Source organism: Podarcis bocagei (assembly GCF_964188305.1).
Source record: "Podarcis bocagei genome assembly, chromosome: 5".
Lineage (NCBI taxonomy): Eukaryota > Metazoa > Chordata > Lepidosauria > Squamata > Lacertidae > Podarcis > Podarcis bocagei.
Window position 1 is genome coordinate 41,661,386 of NC_138129.1, and position 20,521 is coordinate 41,681,906.

General features: G+C 40.9%; 1 protein-coding gene across 1 annotated transcript in view; it reads left to right on the plus strand.

Moving 5' to 3' along the window:
- LOC308586679 (polymeric immunoglobulin receptor-like) overlaps positions 1-20,521 on the plus strand; it is a 305,363-nt gene that overhangs the window by 166,044 nt on the left and 118,798 nt on the right. The window lies entirely within an intron of this gene.

Here is a 20,521-nt window from a genome sequence, read left to right on the forward strand (position 1 = left end):
GGGGTTCGGCTGGCCTCAACCAGGTCCAGGGCTTTTTTGGCTGTGGCCCCGATCTGGTGGAACACTCTGTCACAAGAGACTAGGGCCCTGCGGGACCTGACATCTTTCCGCAGGGCCTGCAAGACAGAGTTGCTCCACCAGGCCTTTGGCCAAGGCACAGTCTGACCCCCTCCTTTGGTAATCCTCACAGAACTCTAGCCCAATGGTTGCCATTAATTTGATTTTGAATTGATTTTAAAATGAATTGATTTTAGAATGCTGTGTTACTTTTATTGTTAGCCGCTCTGAGCCCGGCTTCGGCTGGGGAGGGCGGGATATAAATTATTATTATTATTATTATTATTATTATTATTATTATTATTATTATTATTATTATTATTACTGCAGATAGTGGGGTTCCAGAGCAGCATAGTTTCAAAAAGTCTACCTCAGGCAACACTCAAAAGCAGGTATCTTCAACCTTAGCAGACCCAGGACTCACTTTTTACCCAAACATGCATTTGGGGACCCATATCTTAATCTTTTGCCATATATTTGCATGGTAGTAGTGCTCCTGTTGCGACCTACCTTGGATTACGTCATGACCCAAACATGCGTCCCAACACACCAGTTGAAGACCTGTGGTCAAAAATAACAGTACAGCGTGTTCAGGCAATGTACAGCAAGGTGGGTGTCTAAGAAGCCAGATACCTGGACAAAAATGGAAACTAAGAGATTATGATGAGATAAAAGATCACTTTCAGAGTTGGTTGCACTATCGACAATAACATGAAACATACAAAGAAGACAGTAAGAAAGGACTCAGTTACACAATATCCAGGTTTCAAAGGGAAGTGGTAGAAGGGAAAGTCAAATTATTGAAGGGTACATATAGCATCCTGCTAGAATGGGAGACGAAAGACGAAGATGTGAAATCAGTTATGATTAAATGGTCACAAGATATAGGTCATAATATTATGCTGGAAGATTGGGAAACGTTATGGAAAAGTGATTTAAAATTTACAGATCGCTCCTTGCTGAAAGAAAATTATATGAAGATGATGTATAGATGATATATAACACCAGTGCAACTAGGAAGAATGTACAAAGCCAGTTCAAATATGTGTTGGAAGTGTAAAGAAAAACATGAAGCTTTTTTGTTAGGGATTGTATGAAAAGACCTGCCAAGGAAACTAAAAAATATCTTTATGTATGCGACAATGGCGGCAAGAGTCTTAATAGCACAAGGATGGAAGAACGAGGAAATCCCAACTAAAGAACTATGGCAAGAAAAATTGATGGACTATGCAGAATTGGCAAAATTGACACACAAACTACATGACAAGGATTACTGTGATTTTAAAGATGAATGGGAACCCTTTACAAAGTATTTTAAGAAACAACAAAACGAACTGGGCTCCTTGGCAGGCTTTGAATAAACATTCACAAACTTTTTATATTGATAACATTCAGATAGATAAATTGAGGGTCTGTGCAGTTTTGTAACATGCAGAAAATAACATATGCTGACAAGAGAGAGGAGCTGAGGGAAGTCGAGGGGGAGGGGAGGGTGGGTTATGTTTTGAGAGAGGGGAGGGGAAAAACAGAGGGGAAAATTTAAGGATGTTATGTTTTTTGATAAAATGTGATGTTGAAATTACTAATAAATGTGTTTTTTTTAAAAAAAAAAGAAAAGAAAAGAAGCCAGAGACCTGTGTTGTTTGCAACAAATGGAAATGCTTTGGCTTCCTAGACAATGCCCTAACCACATCCACTGGAAGCAAAGGAGTTCCAGAGATTGCTTGCGCACAAGTAAACAACCTTACTCATGAGCCACACAATGACTTCAGGTCTGTTAACACATGCTATTTCATAGCTCTTCAAGGGTTCTTCAGCTGTCTGTCACTAGAGGGGATCCTCAGTACTGATTCCAGGAGACCCTGTGTGCTCCATAAGGTCTTCAACCTGTGGAGTGTCTGGTTCATCTTCTGAGGAGTTAGTGTCTGGCAATAGGTCAGGACTAGGCATGACAGAAGTCTTTCCCAGCCCTGCTTGGATATTCCAGGATTGAATCTGTGTCCTTTTGCATGCAAAGCATGTTCTCTTGAACATGCTTTTGTTGTTAACTTTGAAGCTAGCCACTCAGCAAACATGGGGTGGATCTACGCACGGGGGTGGGGGTGGGGACAATGCTATAAATAAGTCAGAAATTAGATTGTTTTAACACACACACACACACAAAAAACCCTATGGAAAAACACGTATAAAAATTTCCTGCTCTCTGGCACCATCTAGTGTTGCATGTTTATAGCACATTCAAATCGTTGTTTCTTTACTAATGTAGTTGAGTCCATGACCTCCCACCCCATGCGTCAGCAATGTCAACTGAAAAGAGAGACGAGCTCTCCTTCCCTTCAGTTGGTTAAGTATTTTAAATGCCTATTGGTTTTGGTGGGAGAGGTTTAAACGAATGTTTGGCACTCTGAGCAGCCTGAAGAAAAGCTTCATCTGGAATCATGGAGTGTACTCATAGATGCTCAATAGTCATAATAAAAATGTTATGTACCACACTGGAGACAACTACTTTGTTTTGGCAAACTCTTCAAATGCGCGGCATTGATTTGTAATGTTGTATTACATAAAACTAGTGATAAGAATCCTGTTAGATACTTGCCAGTGAAGACCATTAATCATAGCCTCTCATGTTATACCATCGCAGCCTCTCATACCACCTGCAAATCCTTGTACTTAAGGTTTGAGCTGGCCCAAAACAAACATGCTTTTGGCTTGCCTGCCTTATGACTCAGTTCATTAGGCAGAGCCTTGGGCAGGTATAAATAACACACCTCTTCTTATACCATGTCATGTGTGTGAAAGCAAATAAAAAAGGTAAGTGCACTTTGGGCAACCCCATAAAATCCCCTCACATCAAACAAAAGGGAGCCCCCTTGTAAATCACATTTGCATGAAATAGCAACACAGTGCATTTAGAATTATGGGAAGGTCACATGTTGTTACAAGCACTCTCAGAATTACAACATCTGTCAGCCATCTCAAGCCACAGGTGCAGAAGAAGATTACTCAATAGGAACCAGGCCTGAGGGACTGGTGTATTCACTGTGTTCCAGTCAGATGTTTTGGGGAAATCTCCAAGCAAGGCATGAAGGCAATATCCCAGTCCTGTTTCTCCCGGCAAGATCTGGATTTCAAAGTATACTTCCTATGAAAAGCTAGGTCCCATTTAGCTGCCATAGACTGAGGCTGTGCACACATCACCAGCTTTATTTACCGTATTTTTTGCTCTATAAGACACACCAGACCACAAGACGCACCTAGTTTTTGGAGGAAGAAAACAAGAAAAAAATATATTCTGAATCTCAGAAGCCAGAACAGCAAGAGGGATCGTTGCGCAGTGAAAGCAGCGATCCCTTTTGCTGTTCTGGCTTCTGGTATAGCTGCGCAGCCTGCATTCGCTCCATAAGACGCACACACATTTCCCCTTACTTTTAAGGAGGGAAAATGTGAGTCTTATAGAGCAAAAAATATGGTATTTATTTATAGCATTTATTTCCAACTTTTTTGTCTGAGGAGCTCAAGGTGGTGTGCATGGTTCTTCCCTGTCATTTAATCCCACAAACAACCCTGTCAGGTAAATTAAGCTGAGAGACTATGAATTGCCCACGGTCACCCTTCATGACTGAGTGGAGATTTCAACCCTAGTCTCCCAGGTCCTTGTCCGATGCTCTAACCAACACAGCGCACTGTCTCTCCTATGCTGCTAGGTTCTTTTTGTCAATTTGGATCAAAGCTGATTTGGGGGAAAGCACATCAAGGTGCAGTATTTCATAGGAAACAACAGGGCGGATATGGATTGGGGCTAATGTCATGTGTGCACAGCTTCCCAAACCAGCAGTGGGAGCACACTGGATGCAGATTAAACAGGAGTGTGTACACCACCCCATTCTTCATGAATCTAACACTTTTTGAAGTCATTCTCTCTTTTTTTAAAAAATATATCTTTATTAATTTAAAATAAATACATTTATGAGAAAACGGACGCACACACAAGTAAACAAACATACAATCAAACAAACAAATAACAGAAAAATCAAACAAACCACCACACTATGATACAAGAAGATTAATATAATTATCATAATATATACTCCTGATACTGAACACAATTATAAAACTTATAGAGAAGAAATTGAAAACTGACTTCCAATTAATCTCACTGTACTTTATCTACCCATTACTTTATACCGCACAGTTACATATTTCTTATATAATTTCTTTTTACCTCCCTACGAACTTATATTTATACAATACAGGGATTCTTGGAGCACTGTTGCTTATGTAGCTAAAACAACACCATGCACGCACTCAAAGAGTAGGTATCAGCAGATCTGTGAGGTCACCAAAGTCTGTAGAAGTGCAAACAAAAAAATATTTTTTTGAGGTGGAGACAATTGGGGAAGCACAGAAACTGCCTAGACTGTCCTGGTCTGCTTGTATATATTATGGGAACATATGTCTTGCTTATGTGAAAAATTTGGGGTTGGCTTTTGCAGCCCAACTCCCTATCAGTGTCCTCTCTAAGTCTATTATTGGTCAGAGAAGAAAGGATGGAGGCAGGAACTAGTTAAAGTAAAGCAGATCTTAATTTTTCTGTTGCAACAAAGTTGTGCAGGGCATGGGGGGGGTGGACAACTGTAGGTATAAATCTGTGGGTTTAAGAAATAAACCCACTGGATAAAGTTTGAGTGCTTCACTTGTAGTTTTATAAATCATTTAATGTGCCAACACAAATAGAAGTTATTAAAATTGCAATTGCTGTATAAGGAGTTATTATTATGACCGGAATATAATTGAAATTAATAAGATTTTGGAATGCAGAAATAAAGAAAATCATCAAACCATCAATTCTAGAATTATATAATTTGGTATTTGAATGATTGTTATTAGCAATTGTATTATATATTGGTATTGTTACAATGAGGCTCTTATTGGATTGTAATTGAAAACTAATAAAAAAGAATATCAAAAAAGAAATAATCCCACTGGAGCTCAAAGATCATATAACAGTGCATGCATCAGTTATGTTCTTGAGGTCAAATTGATGCTAACGGCTGCTTGTGACCTAATGTTCTCTAAGCCATAGATTCTGGTCAACCTTTTGAAGCAAATGCATGAACTTCTGTTCATGAAAGCATTATGCAAACAAGGATTGCTCAATCATATACTCCCCACCCAAACTCCAAAAGTACTGTGAATGCGAACAAGACAGTGAGTGGCATTCAACTAAGTTTTACTCAGAGTAGACCCATTGAGATTAATGGCTCTTTATTTGTATGGGTTGTTTAAATAAATAAATGAAATTATTATTATTATTATTATTATTATTATTATTATTATTATTATTATTATTATTAATACCCCACCCATCTGGCTGGGTTTCCCCAGCCACTCTGCGTGGCTTCCAACAAAATATTAAAATACAATAAGTTCAATAGGTGAGTAAGACTTAGTTCAATAGCACCTAGTACATCTCACCATAGTGGAGAAGACATCAGGTGCCTTGTGTGCTTGCTCAGTCTGCTGACCAGGCACTGCTACCTGTTGGTGGGCAATTTCTCCCTTTTTATGGTTCTTTAGCTTTGCACCAGACATGAACTGGATAACCCTTAAAGAGAGGATGTCTACAAACAGAGGACCGCCCTCCATAATGTAGGCCACATGGCCACACCACCAAGAAAATGCATGGGATCTGGCTATAGGAACAGCCACACACCTTGTAGTCACTTTCCTCTCCCCCACCCTCTGCATCCCTCACAAGCCTCTCAAATGAGCTCCTAGCATATTGATTTCCTAGTCCTTGTTCAGAGTCTAAGGCTGGGTAAGGTATTTTTTTAAAGGTCTCTTGTTCGGCCTGAGATGGTGGGAAGAGCAGGGAATAAAGATGACGGGATGTGTGTCCCCCACTCTCTTCTGCAGAGAACAACCTAATCAAATTTGGTTGGACTGCAACTCCCAGCTTCCCTGACCAGTGGGTGTACTGACTTCATCTGATGGGACTGTGACTAATAGCTGTGGACACAGCATAAATTTAAATCAACGCGCCCCGCCATGATGTGGGCAAAGCAAGTTGTGTCCTTTGGCTTAGACTGTATAAAAGGTAAAGGTAAGGTAAAGGACCCCTGGACGGTTAAGTCCATTCAAAGATGACTATGGGGTTGCGGCGCTCATCTCGGTTTCAGACCAAGGGAGCCGGCTTTTGTCCACAGACAGCTTTCCAGGTCATGTGGCCAGCATGACTAAATGGTTTCTGGTGCAACGGAATACCGTGATGGAAACCAGAGCACACGGAAACGCTGTTTACCTTCCTGCCACGGTGGTACCTATTTATCTACTTGCACTGGTGTGCTTTCATACTGCTAGGTTGGCAGGAGCTGGGACAGAGCAATGGGAGCTCACCCCATCACAGGGATTCGAACCGCCAACCTTCCAATCGGCAAGCCCAAGAGGCTCAGTGGTTTAGACCACAGCACCACCCGCATCCCTGTATACACATTTACTGGGTTGAAACAGCACTAGGTTGTTCTTTTTCTCAATTTGAATAAAAGCTGGTTGTGGGTGACAGGGAATGCGTCAAAATGTGGTATTTTGTAAGATATGACAGGACAAACATGGGACAGCTGTGAATTGTGACTAATGTCATGTGTACACTGCTTCCCAGAACAGCAATGGGAACGCACTGAATGCAGAGTAAATGGAAGAGTGTTCATAGTCTTACCCTTGAAATCTCTCTGTTCTCTGTTCTTTTGCTCTTATACCAAAGAAGAAGCATACAACCAGATATGCCAATTTCACACCTGGTCTACACTGATCCTCACACTTTGTGCTTTTAATGAAGTACAATGACATGATCGTGCGCTATTTTGTGATACTCTGCCCACTGGGGGGTAGGGTTGCCATATTTCAAAAAGCCAAAGTTAGGATAGGAGATACTGATCCGGACCAATGGCCTGATTTCACATGAGGCAGCTTCCTATGCTCTTCATGGACACCTGCACCTGTCAAACTGTTGCTTGTTACATCACAGATACCTGGTTTTCATGGCACAGGAGGCCAAACTTGGGCTTACTGGGACCATGCAAATGTGTGGGCTCCCAGAGAGCAGCTTGTAGCTGCTTTGCTCTTCCACAGCTGAGCTTAGCCAAGGTTTGGCTTAGCATAACATCGAAACCTTGCCTCGTGGTTAAGCTTTCTCCTCTCAAACCAAAAGCTGTAGCCAAGGTTTGTTCATAGTTTGGCTTACTGTGTCATGTGAATGAGGCCAGCATCTCTATCAGCACGAAAATCAGTATTAATTCTGCAAAAGTAAGTGTGCTGGAAAAGCCACATGCAAATTATAATTGGGTTCCCTGCAGTACAGGCTGCTGAATTTCTCCTTACAAATAAAAACATTTAACATTTACATAGCGTTTTGCAATCCTGTGCATACCTGGAAGTAAGTTTTATTAAGCTGAATGCACCTTACTCCCAAGTAAGTACACAAAAGCATGCAGCCTTAGAATATTCGCAGCACTTCACCTCTGTAATCTTTAGATCAACCCAACAATGTTGATCCGTACTATTATCTCAACATGGCCAGAGGTGGGGTGGAGCTGAGAATGAAGGGCTCACCTAGGGCTATAGACAGTGTAATCCTAGGCATATCTACTTAGGGCTTGCCTCCAGGTATGTACAGGAAGTCTAGCACTGAAACCCTAGTGACATTTTGTGCCAGAAGGGACGTTTCAAGAGGGGACTTCCTGGTTTACATTTGAGACCCTGAACCATCATTGTTACATGAGTTCTAAATGTGAACATAAAAGATAGCTATCTAAAACATCAAAACAGTTTTCTGCATAACTTTATTCTTAGGTCTTTCTTTGCATGCTTCTTTCTGGGAATCAGCGGGTCAGGTTTGTTTGCTTTTTAACTAAACAGTCTTTGGCAAATCAAAACTACTCATTCAAATGTGCTATTCGAAAATATAAGTATGTGACTATCCCTTTTCTTTTGTTTTACTGTCTGAGTAACACTTTAAAATGCCATTTTGTCTTTACGGAATTTTTCACCAGGAAATAAGAGAGGGAGAACCCCAGTGACACTGTTGAATGCTACCATGAACTTTTTACAAACTAAGAATGAGGAAAGCCCCTTGTTAGAAAAGTATTGCTGATATACTACTACTAGTACTACTACTATTAATATATTGCCCTATACCCAGAGTGCTCAGGGTGGTTCAATAAAATCAAAATATAAAGCCACAAAATATATAATCAAAATAAAAAACAACAACCCAATAACTCCCTGCCCCCCCCCCAAAAAAACCCCACTGCTTCCTTCAAACAGGCAGAGACCACTCCCTCTCGTAAAGAGGCATTGATCACCTCCCCGGCCCAGCCAGCTGTTCCCTCCCTGTTGGTTTTTAACAGCCAAGAGTGGTAAGGGCCTAGAGTGCAGGTGGTCGCCCTGACTGATCCAAGCACCTTGTCCACATCCTCAAGCCTTACCAACTGAAACTCATCCAACACAACAGGACTAGACTGTGCTCTGGACACCCCATGAGATTCATCTGCTATAACAGCAGAGTCAAGGTTTTGTAGGATGTGAGCGATTTTGTCCTCAAAATGCTTTGCAAACAAGTCACAGAGAGCTACTGTTGGTTCTGTCACCTCCTTTGGGCCAGCCTGCAAAAGGCCCTGTACAACCCAGCAAAGCTCTGCTGGATGACATAATGAGGATGCAATGGAGGCAGCAAAGTATGCCTTCTTTGCTGCCTTCACTGCCACTAGGTAGGCTCGATAATGAGCCTTTACCAGTGTTCGGTTGCATTCATTTGGATCTTTCCTCCACTTGCGTTCAAGCCGTCTCCCAGCTTGTTTCTATAAATATAAATATTACTGTATGCAAAACCAATGAATTTTGACTATGTTTCTTCCAGCTTACAGTTTCTCTTAGCTAAATAACACAATATTATGGGGAATTTATTTCAAATACATTACCTGGATATTTGAGTTTATTTAGAGATATACATACTGAGCACAGGTGGAGGCACAGCTTTAAGACACCCAACAGACAGCCCACTCCACTGCCCTGCATCTCAGATAGCTCTGATGCAGACAAGGAACGTGCATGCATGCAGTGGCTCCACTATTCAGATCCATGTAATTATTATTATTATTATTATTATTATTATTATTATTATTATTATTATTATTATTATTAATCTATACCCCACCCATCTGGCTAGGTTTTCCCAGCCACTCTGGGTGGCTTTCCGACAGAATTAAAATCACAATAAAACATCAAACATTAAAAATTTCCTAAACATTCCTTTGCTGCTTATTAAACTGAATGTGGCAGCCAGTTGGTGTAAGAATGTCCTGTAAGTAGTATTGGTCTTGGGTGGGCTATGTGTGTACTCTCTCTCTCTCTCTCTCTCTCTCTCTCTCTCTCTCACACACACACACACACAGAGAGAGAGAGAGAGAGAGAGAGAGAGAGAGAGAGAGAGAGAAACACTATAGCTAACACTACAATAAATCCTTACTTTGCCCAAATAAACAGGACCTTCTAGCACCCTATTGCTCTGAATCTGGTGAACATGATGATACAGGAAAATCAACATCCCTGTTGAGCAAGAGAGATCGATGTATCCGGTCGATACGGACACGGGTGTATTTGCATCATTCTGCTCATCTGAACCTCATTAAACCTGCTGGATTTAGATGTGGGCAGAAATGGGCATCTCCATTTAGGGCCACTAGCGGTTGTACCTAGTTCAAGCAGGAGTGGAGCCATTGAGTTGCAGAGTCATTAGAGAGCATTCACCGAGAAAGTCTTTCTACATATTTTTATGGTTTGAACCTGGGAAAGCTTTTGCATACTGAACACTGATCTTCAAGACTGCAGATGGACACAGGAAAGAAAGAGCGTAGTGGCCAAATTGCTCATAGGTCATGATTATGAAAAGGGAGACACCACAGCTTGCCTTTCTAGAGTCACTTGGAATGTACATACAAACATCAATATGAGTCATATTTATTTGCTTGACATACATATACAAAATCCAGTTCCCAGGAAAAACAATTTTTGTATTTGCTAAGAGAGAAAAAACCCACTGATGGTGTCTAAATGCAGAGGGTACTGCTATTGGAAAATATTAGTCATCGTTAGAGACGCCAACTCATTTTAAATAGATTGCTTGACATATTACTTTAAGAAGATGAATAATAGGGAATTCTTGTGTCACCTTTCAAGACATGGAATTTGATATACCAAATTTCTAGATATAGATGTCTTAGTAGACAGCAAAGAATGAAAAGGCATGAGAGAAAGAGGCACGTTGATATGTTACTGTGGAATTCTAGGGGATTGCTTAAAGCAGTTATATAAAACAAAGAACACTGATGACGAGTTATTTCAAGGAGCATGACAGGCCTTGTAAAATTTCCCAGTCTCTTTACACAATAGTCTGTCTCCTGTTCACCCTGCAAATATAGGAACCACCAGTTTAATTTTAGCACAATCACCAATTCCCAACTTTACTTGTGGATTTTCAAAGAAATGGTGAATTTAGGCACAAATCATTCCTTGGTTTTCAATAGGGTAGTTTCCCCCACCCCTACTTTTGAGTTTTCAAAAGTGAGATTGCAGGCATCAAACATGTGCCAAGATTCTTTAGAGCTTCTGGTTTCAAGTTTACATTGTTGCCTGACTTTTAAACACACTTTATAGCCATGGGGTGATATCCAATTGCAGAGTCCTACATTGCACAACTGACATCCCGGGCTGGATCTAGACACATCAAAGAAGCATTTCAGTTAAACACATTGTAAACTTTGTATGGGAAATCAGGTTGGCAAAAACGGAACTCCACAGCATCATCTGGTGTCAGAATGTTATAATGCATATGCAGCACATATAAAATGTGTTTTCTTTACCAATTGAGCTGAGTCCCAGGTCTTAAAATTGGGCATATCCTGCCTCTCTTTCCCTATCCCATTTCCTTCAAAATCTGCTCTGGGGGGTTGTGGGATCCTTTGTAGCAGAGGTGGGTACAGGAAAGAGGGAAAGAAGGTGAAGTCCTATAGTGTTCATTGCTGTGGTGTTAGATCTTGCCCATGGGATGAATCCTGTGCAAGCTCAGTCTGCTGAAATCCCTAATAGATTAATTCTATACAGGAATGCTGCCTCATTTTGCATTCCTAAGCATGTATGTATATGGAAGTATGTCTCATTGAAACCAATCAGATTTTTTCTATTTTCAAGAAAATGAAAATAAATAAAAGTACATGTTGTTTTGTATGTGTACTTTTATTTTCCATTGTCTTAGAACAAAAAACAAAAAAACTCACACACAAAACCCTAAAATAGCAAAATATTTTGTTTCTTAAGTTTCTTAAGTGGTGCACAGCACAAAATCTTATAAAAGAGTATAAAGTTAATATATAAAATTCTCCCAGCAGTAATAGACCTTTTGATGATTAGCGTATTCATATTTATTCCAAATCTTTGTGCGATATGTTTGTATCAGGGACCATGCTGAGGAGGGCTGCACTGAGGAAGAAGGGTGGGAGATACCCCCTCCCCCTGATCCTGATCCTAAATCTTTCCAGGAGCAGGAGGGCAGCATAGATTTGGAACAGTGGTTTGCAGAGGGGCAGAGCTCAGAAGGCAGAAGCTGGGAAATCTGGATGGGGAACAGCTAGGAAAAGAAACGCTAGAAGAGAGAGTTAACAGATTCACAGTCTCTGGACAGCATTCAAATCCCCCCCTCCAAAGACACAGAGAGCTCAGAAAGTGTTAGAACAGAAAGCGCAGAAGGTACAAACTCAGTTTACAAGATGTAAGAGTGATGTAGATTAATAGGGATGGTGGGGGGGAGTGACCCTTAATTGGGAGCACCGCCATTTCTAGGAGACGTGTTCTTTGTTCTTTCACTGTGATTATTAAAGATTCTAACTGGTAAGATGTTCCTTTCGTTTGATCTTCTTATCTACTGCCACGGGGGAGGAAGCCAATTCCCTGAAGCCTGACAATTTGTTTGCTTATAGTTCCATTTCTTCTTTTTACTCTATCCAATGTTTTTCTTAGCTGTTCCAAAAGATAAGATGGAGCCCATTATTCCATATTGGGTGCACACAATCAAAGCTGCTTCTAAAGCAACATAGTCTCTGTTAATATATGTAATAGGGGTCCTGATGTTCCAAGTTTCACATTGGATCTGTGCTTCTTTCTATTTTTTAAGGACTTGTTTCTCAGTCCCTCTGTGCTTTGGTCTGAGTTTCTGAGTTGCTTCCCATGCTGAAATTAGGCTCAAAAGAAACATTCTATTGGAGCAAGTTTTTAATACATTGTGGTGTGTGCTTAGTTGCATTATGTGCGTGTGTTCAACACTTTCCCTCATTTGCTAATATGTCCACATGTTCCAAAGGGTTGGTGAACCCTGTCTTAAAGTAATGTGAAAATATTGTATTGAAAGGATGTTGATCTGCATAAAAACTGATGGAAGGACTGAGGTGTTCAGGCCCTCTGAAGTCACACCCACCGCCTCCTCACATACAGATTCACACCCTTTGTTGCAAGACCAAACTTATGTTCACTCTGTGGAGCCACCTGAGAACTTTCCACTAGAAGCTTCACATGAAAGCAGAGTGCAACCTTCCAAGGCACTGCAAAAGGATGGTGAAACGAAGTCATTTTGTATGTCGTAGTTACAATGCTTTTTGGGATGTGAAAAATGAAGCTAAGATTAGAGTGGCAGTTTGCATCATTCATAGCACATGAGGCTCATGTTTTGCACAGAGAGTGTCCTGTGTTTGATCCCTGGCACCTCCTATTGGGTTTATTTATTTGTGGGCAGGGTGGTCCCTCCCCCTACCTGGCCTGATTACCTTGGCAACGCCTCCCCAGGTGGGATTGGGCAACTGGCTGAGGTAGGTGGAGGCCTCCAGGTATCCCACCTGGGGAAGGCGAAGCCAAGCCTGTGTTAATGGTGCTGCATAGGGTCCCGGGGGCTACGCACAACCACGCAAAGGGTGCCCCCCATTTAATGTGGGGAGCGGTCATTCTGCCCTAAATAATAAAAGTATTATTATTATTATTATTATTATTATTATTATTATTATTATTATTTATACCCCGCCCATCTGGCTGGGTTTCCCCAGCCACTCTGGGAGGCTTTCAACAGAATATTAAAATACAATAGTCTATTAAACATTAAAAGCTTCCCTAAACAGGGCTGCCTTCAGAAGTCTTCTAAAAGTCTGGTAGTTGTTTTTCTCTTTGACATTTGATGGGAGGGCGTTCCACAGGGTGGGCGCCACTACCGAGAAGGCCCTCTGCCTGGTTCCCCGTAACTTGGCTTGTCGCAGTGAGGGAACCGCGAGAAGGCCCTCGGTGCTGGACCTCAGTGTCCAGGCAGAACAATGGGGGTGGAGACACTCCTTCAGGTATACTGATCGCAGGGTGGGCTTGCAACATAGAACGTAAGTGCCAATACATAACAATATCTATACAATGTAAAAATCAAAACAGTTATATAAATACAATAAGTACATAATAAAATACAGATTCTCATAGCAGGGACAGCATACAAAAAATAAAGGAGGAGAAAATCAGCAGCTGGATATCTAAAATACAGAACAGTGCACAAATGCAGGCTCTTCTCTCTATCCAAAAGCTGCTCTTAATCCCAGCCACCACAGAAAATGGCAGACCCTCCCAGCTCTCACCTGGGAGCCTTCCTGTCATCTCTCAATCTCTCACCTTGAGAGATATTCATCCTGCAAGTCCAGTTTGCCTATTTCTGTGCTGTGGCAGCCAGTTAACACAGTCCTCTGTACCAAACTGAATCAAATCGAATGCAGCTTTGTTGCTCCAATCAGACCATAAGCCTACACACTCCCAGAATGGATTAAGTTCGAGAACCAAGATACCACTGTACTGAGAGCCCCACAACATCCCTTCACCTTCATCAGGCAACAGGATTGGGAAATACCTTTGCCGGAGATATTGGAGAGCAACTGCCTGGCAGACCAGGCTATATTGGGTGAAGTAAATCAACTGCAGATTTGTTTGATCAGTAGTTCTGGTGACTCCTGGGCAGAAGTGGCTCACAGGGTGGGGAAGAGCTGCTATGTTAGCCTCCTGGCAGGTGGGTTGTTGTTGCTTACCAGGAGAAAAAAGGGAAAGAACAAGGGGGTGAGGAGGACAGCATGGTGCAAACACATGAGCAGTGCCTCAGATTGGCTCTGTTGTTGTTTGCACCATGCTGACTTCCCCACCATCTCATCCTTCCCCTCTTCTTTCTGGTAAGCAACAGTGACAACACCTGCCGGGAAGTTTGTGCAGTGGCTCCTCTCCACTCAATAAACTGCTTCTTCCTCTGGGTTCCTTAACATTCGGTAATGGTGAGAAAGCTTTCCTATGAGATAATTTGCACACCACTCTTCACTTTCCATTTAGCACCTACCCACCCACACTCTTTTAGGTCACTAACAAACTCAATCTTTTGGTTATGATTTGTGTATATGCCCTCAGTGTCCTTTGCAAGCAGTTAGGCTTCCTTGCGTCATGAGATCCACTTTACTGTCAGGCTTCGATTTGGACTGGCAGGCTTTGACACAGGAGAAGAAAGAAACAGAAGGAGGCTGAATGGTAGAACCTGGGTTGGAGGAGAGGGGGGGGGACGCTTTGGAAGGGGAAGCGGGGAGGCTGCCTCTCCTCTCTGACCTTCCTGTGGAGCAGACAGCCTTAGAGAAGGAGCAGATATGGGGTTGATCAGCCAATGGGGGAGCATGAAGGTGGCAGAGACTGAAATGGAGTCTGAATAGGAGGGTGCAGCCTTGTCTCCTGGAACCAGATGCTTCCTTCACAGATAGGAGCAGACCCACCTGCCCTAACAGAGTGCGCTTGAAAGCTTTACATTCTCACAATGCATGAGAGTCTCACAGGTGATCACACCACACTTTGTCTTTAAAAGCTGGTGGGAGAGGAGCTTTTGGGGGCACATCTTTGTCTCTTGTGTCCAGTTCTGAACTTCTTGTCCTGCTGAATTGTGCCTCCTGAGCACTGTCTGCTGCTGAGCCTGTACCATTACTTGCCTGAGTAAAGCTCTCTTACTTATAAATAAGAGTCTCTGCTTGCATGTGTTGGGCAGGAACCAGGACACCTTGACTGATTATTAGGGCTTTTTTGGCAGATGATGGGAAAGGAATGACCCCAAACCAGCCATTTTAAAAACTGTTGCATTGCATCCAGCCACCTTGATTTTAATTCAATTATTACATAGTTCATCTACCCCAGCTGCAACAAAACATGTCTCTCCCGTATCAGCCTCTACAGCCACAGCAGGTGCTGTAACCTTCCAACAGTTTGATGTCACCCTCAAAGGCTCCATTGTCTCCCAAGACAGATGGATATCATCCAGAACAGAGTTCTAAGTATAGATGTAATGTGATGCCAGGCACATATTTCCTTTGCATGAGCTTTTCCTGAATGCAGCATCGTGCTTATTGTACGCTTTTATTCTGTAAACCACCCAGAGATCTTATGATGAAGGGTGGTGTATAAAGTTAAAAATAAAATAAATATATCACCGGGTATTTCCTGTGCTCACAGTAGAAAATAATGACATAGAGATGGTATTATTTTTCATTCTGAAAATGTTTTGGGGGGAAAAAATTAAAAGAGAGAAAGAAGATATATTATCTAACATTATCCTTCTGGATTTCTCTTTCACCAAGTACACAGCAGTTGTCAGTTTGAATTCCAAGTATGCCAATAAGCAAAGCTTAGGAATTAAAACTGAAACTGCAATGTCATGATCTGCAGAAAATAGTAACATGCTTCCTACGCATGATACCAACACATCTTATTCCTAAAGAGCATACAGAGGGATGTGGGTGTATTAAAAAATGCTTTAGGATACAAAGAGTACAATGCAGGAGTGCCAACTTGAATAAAATATGGGGGGGCAGGTAAGCCCCGCCCCAATAATTGATTGCATTACATGGCTCATGCACACCATTGGAATGGCAATGCCCATCAACTTTGGGGGGGATACAGGAGAGTTAGACTGAGGGTGGTGGGAACTGTGGAGAAAGGTTTGCAGCCCCACAGCCCCAATCTGACATGTCTACACATATGGTTGTCAAAAGTGGGGCATTTTGATCCATATCTTGTTTAGTTGCTTCCTAAATGAACGTAGTATTATGAGAGGATTATTCCACCGGACCAAACATGCTGAATGACACAAAAGAACTGGGTGTTTTAGAAAACCATGATGCAGGAGAAAAAGGTTGCGCGTCATATCAGCATTCTGTGAATACGAAACTAACATGAAACTGCGGCAATCTCACACGAGGCCAGTTTGATTAATGCTTTCTCTTTCATGAAAACTAGAGCTAGAAATTGTCGCTAATAATATGTTTTTTAATCCAACCACAAAGCAGGAGATAAACAAATGCATAGATTGCGTTACACTAGAAAAATGGAAATGCAAACATGCTGTGTTGGAGGAAATTGTTTGTGTGCTCAGTTCTCACCTTTTGGTCCCATTTGTTCTGACATCTACATCCAGAACTGAGCAGAATGCTTAAGGTTATCATAAACCTTTCTGCTTCTGAGAAACTTCAATGACCTACAAATGTATACAATGACCTACAGATGTTTCGAGGAAGGCACTGTCTCAAACAGCTAGGTGCTGGAGATGTAATGCTGGAAATGCCTTGTTGAGACACATGACTAGGGCACATGCAGTAATATATTCTTTTTAGTCTCACATTGTTGACACATCAATTTTATACTGGTAAAACCCTTGATATTTGCAGGTGTTCATGTATTTTAAAACTATATTCCAAAGGGGATTAAAGTCTGGACAACAAAAGTGAACTTTCACATATATCAAAATAAAAAAATTCCTTCCAGTAGCACCTTAAAGACCAACTAAGTTAGTTCTTGGTATGAGCTTTCGTGTGCATGCACACTTCTTCAGATACACACACGATGCACACGAAAGCTCATACCAAGAACTAACTTAGTTGGTCTTTAAGGTGCTACTGGAAAGAATTTTTTTATTTTGACTATGGCAGACCAACACGGCTACCCATCTGTAACATTTCACATATATGTCAATTCTGCGTGGATACCTATTTTGGTATCTGGCAGGCTTATATTAATTTATATGATTCATTTAAGATTCATGAACTTATGGTCCCTGTATCTGCAATGTGAATTGTTCGTTGTTTACTGCTATTAGTAGTATTAACTGTAGATTGTCTTTCTTTCTTTCTTTCTTTCTTTCTTTCTTTCTTTCTTTCTTTCTTTCTTTCTGTCTGTCTGTCTTTCTTTCTTTCTTTCTTTCTTTCTTTCTTTCTTTCTTTCTTTCTTTCTTTCTTTCTTTCCCCCCTTTCTCTTCTTCTACTTTACTTGTTAAATTTACAAATAAGAAATATTTTTTAATAAATCTTTCAAATAAGAGGCAGCTTTTGGAGTATTCCAATCACCACCAGTCTTTCAACAGTATTTATTTTATGTAAGCACTGGTGATTGACCACAGCGGTGCCTTCCAAAACATTTAAGCAAGCCAACCATGTCACAGACCAGAAAACTGTCACACAAGGCAGTGTGTACAAAGGAAAACAATTATTTGCATCAGCCTTCAGCTATTGCAATATATTTCCAGAGTACATCAAACATAAAAATGCAACTGAACACATAAAATTGCCAGATAAAAAATTATACAATTTGAGATTCAGAGATCACCATAGTGGCCTTTAATGCCAGCTGTTAGAAATTTTGCAGTCTATGAATTTCCAAACAGTTTCCAAACTGTGTAGAATAGCTGTTGGGAAAGACTTGGTAAATAACCTTGAGATCTGCCATTCTCACTGAGTCCAGTATCACATCTTGGCCACACCTACTTTGATATGCATAACCCATAAAAGAGGATAGGTATAATTCAATACATTCCGTTAGATCAAAAATAACGATGGAGAGAAAGAAGTGTGGGACAGTAGCCAGGATAAAAACATTGCACAATATTTATCCAAATTACTATTTATATCCATTCAGAGATAATGTGAAAAATTCAATTCACTTTTGTCTTCATATTGGGCAAGACTCCCAGCAAATATAGAAAACTGCTTTCTCCCCACCCCCATTTAACCCAGCGTTGTCCACTCTGAGTGGCAGAAGTCTTCCATCACATGTTACATGGTCTTTTAAACTCGATGTAGAACCTGGAATCTTCTGCATGCAAAACAGATGTTCTACCTATGGTCCTTCCACCAATATGGAAAGATTAGTGCACATTTTTTGATTTATGAAGTACTGACTTACTCTCCCCTGCAGCCTCTGGCTCAGTGGTGGCGTACCTATGGTATGTGTGCCAGAGAGGGCACTCAGAGCCCTCTCTGTGGGCACGCGTGCCGTCACCCCAGCAGAGCCGTAGCTTCCGTGCTGGGGGTGGAGGAGGAGTGGTGGGCTCGCACGTACTGTCCAAAGCTTGGCGAGCATCGAGGGGCTGAGCAGGCATGGACTTTTGATGCACTAGGGCCTCAAGCCAGTCTGATTTTCCTACTTGGGAGAAAGCTGCCTTGAGTTCAGCAGGGCTTAACTCCCAGGTTAGTAAGCATATAAAGACGGCAACCTAAGAAGGGGCTGCTGGGTTTACATGTTCACTGGGCTTTCCCGCGGAAGCCAACAGAGAAATTCATTCCATGGAGGCAGCGATCAAACAGCAGCCAAAGAAATGGCTAATAATAATAATAATAATAATAATAAATGTTATTATTATTTATACCCTGCCCATCTTGTTGGGTTTATTTATTTATTTATATTTGTATGTGCACATGCAGACTATCATTATTATCTCATATTTAAAATTGGGAGAGGGTGGCTCTTAGTACAGACCTCCAGTGTACACTAGTGTCCAGAATTGTGGAACCTCCTGGGGAAAATTTATTTCAGAGGTTTGATGGCTCATAACACCACTTTGTTTTGGAGTAATACCAGTGCTTTTTTTCTGTGGGGACACAGGGGGACGCATACCCTTAAACATTTTGTGAATTTAACGGGAGAAGAAATTAATTGTATTTATTTTTCCCAATTTGAACTGTATTTATTTTTCCCCAGTGGAGATTTTCTTGAGTCAAAATGAGAGTACCCCTAAACATTTTTTTTAGAAAAAAAGCGCACTGAGTTATACCATAAAATTATATATCAATGAAAAGATAATTTAATGAAGGATTATTTATTACAACAGCAGTCATAAAGAAGAAACGTGAAACACAGAGAAAAATGAAGATATACTGGTTAAATTGCCATGTTGGCACTTTGCGATAAGTAAGTGGGTTTTGGGTTGCAGTTTGGGCACTCGGTCTCTAAAAGGTTTGTCATCACTGCTCTGGCCCATAGTTTAACAAAGCCCTGGGAATGGATCATGGCCAATCATACTTTTAAGAATATGAATAGAATTTAGGTATTGTTTATAACTATCTTATTTTAAAACGTTGGGACAAAAAGATAGAAAATGCTAGTGCAGTTGTATATGAAAAAGAAACACAGTCGTTATAGCAATCAAAATTCCATATTTGCTGATTAACAGCACATATTTTAAATCTTAAAATATCAAATCTTGAAATCCAGTCTGAATTATTACTAATGCCATTATAACTGCCATTAATAAAGCAAAATATGCGAGAAAGTTTTCCTATAGACCAGTCATGCATTTATATAATATCATACTCCGAGACTAAAGGGCTTGTCCATCATGCAGCAGAGTTTAGGCATGCTTAAGACCAGTGAAATCAATAGGTTTAAGTGACAGAAATTTCACATTGAAGCTACAGTATTTATGGCCCATGGCTGTTTCAGAGTTTTATTGACTATATCAATTAGCATCTTGAATTGTAAGTAAAAATATTAGAACTTGTGAAGTGAGGCGAAGGCAGCAGTCTTAACAGCGCTCCTCTTGCCACTATGGTCCGCTTTCCTGGTTTCTATGAGTGCGCAGACCGAATCCCTTTTCCCGTACCCATGTAATTTTCCACCCCTTTTGTTTCTTCATTACACAATAGTCCACCACTGCAAGTATATAAAATACACAATTCCCTCAAGAGACTTTAAAAAAGACCACTTTCAGATGGAATATGATAGAGAAGCAGTTTTAATGACACATTCTGAGAGGCAATCCAGTTACCCCAAGTATAATGCTGTATGTGCTGACATCAAGAAAAAGAATCTGGGAAAGAGAGAACATGTGCAATAAGCAAATCAAATCAAATCCATGCTGAAATATTACTGGAATCAACCACCAATTTTTTTAAAAAAAAAATCAGATTCTACAAATGTAAATTACATTCTACAAATGTAAATTTCCTTCCCCACCCACTGCAGAAAAGGTTAGAACACAGACATTTCATGGAAGAATGGAAGAATTGCCTTACTAAATAAAACTCAGCAGTGACCAGCCAGTGGCCTCTGG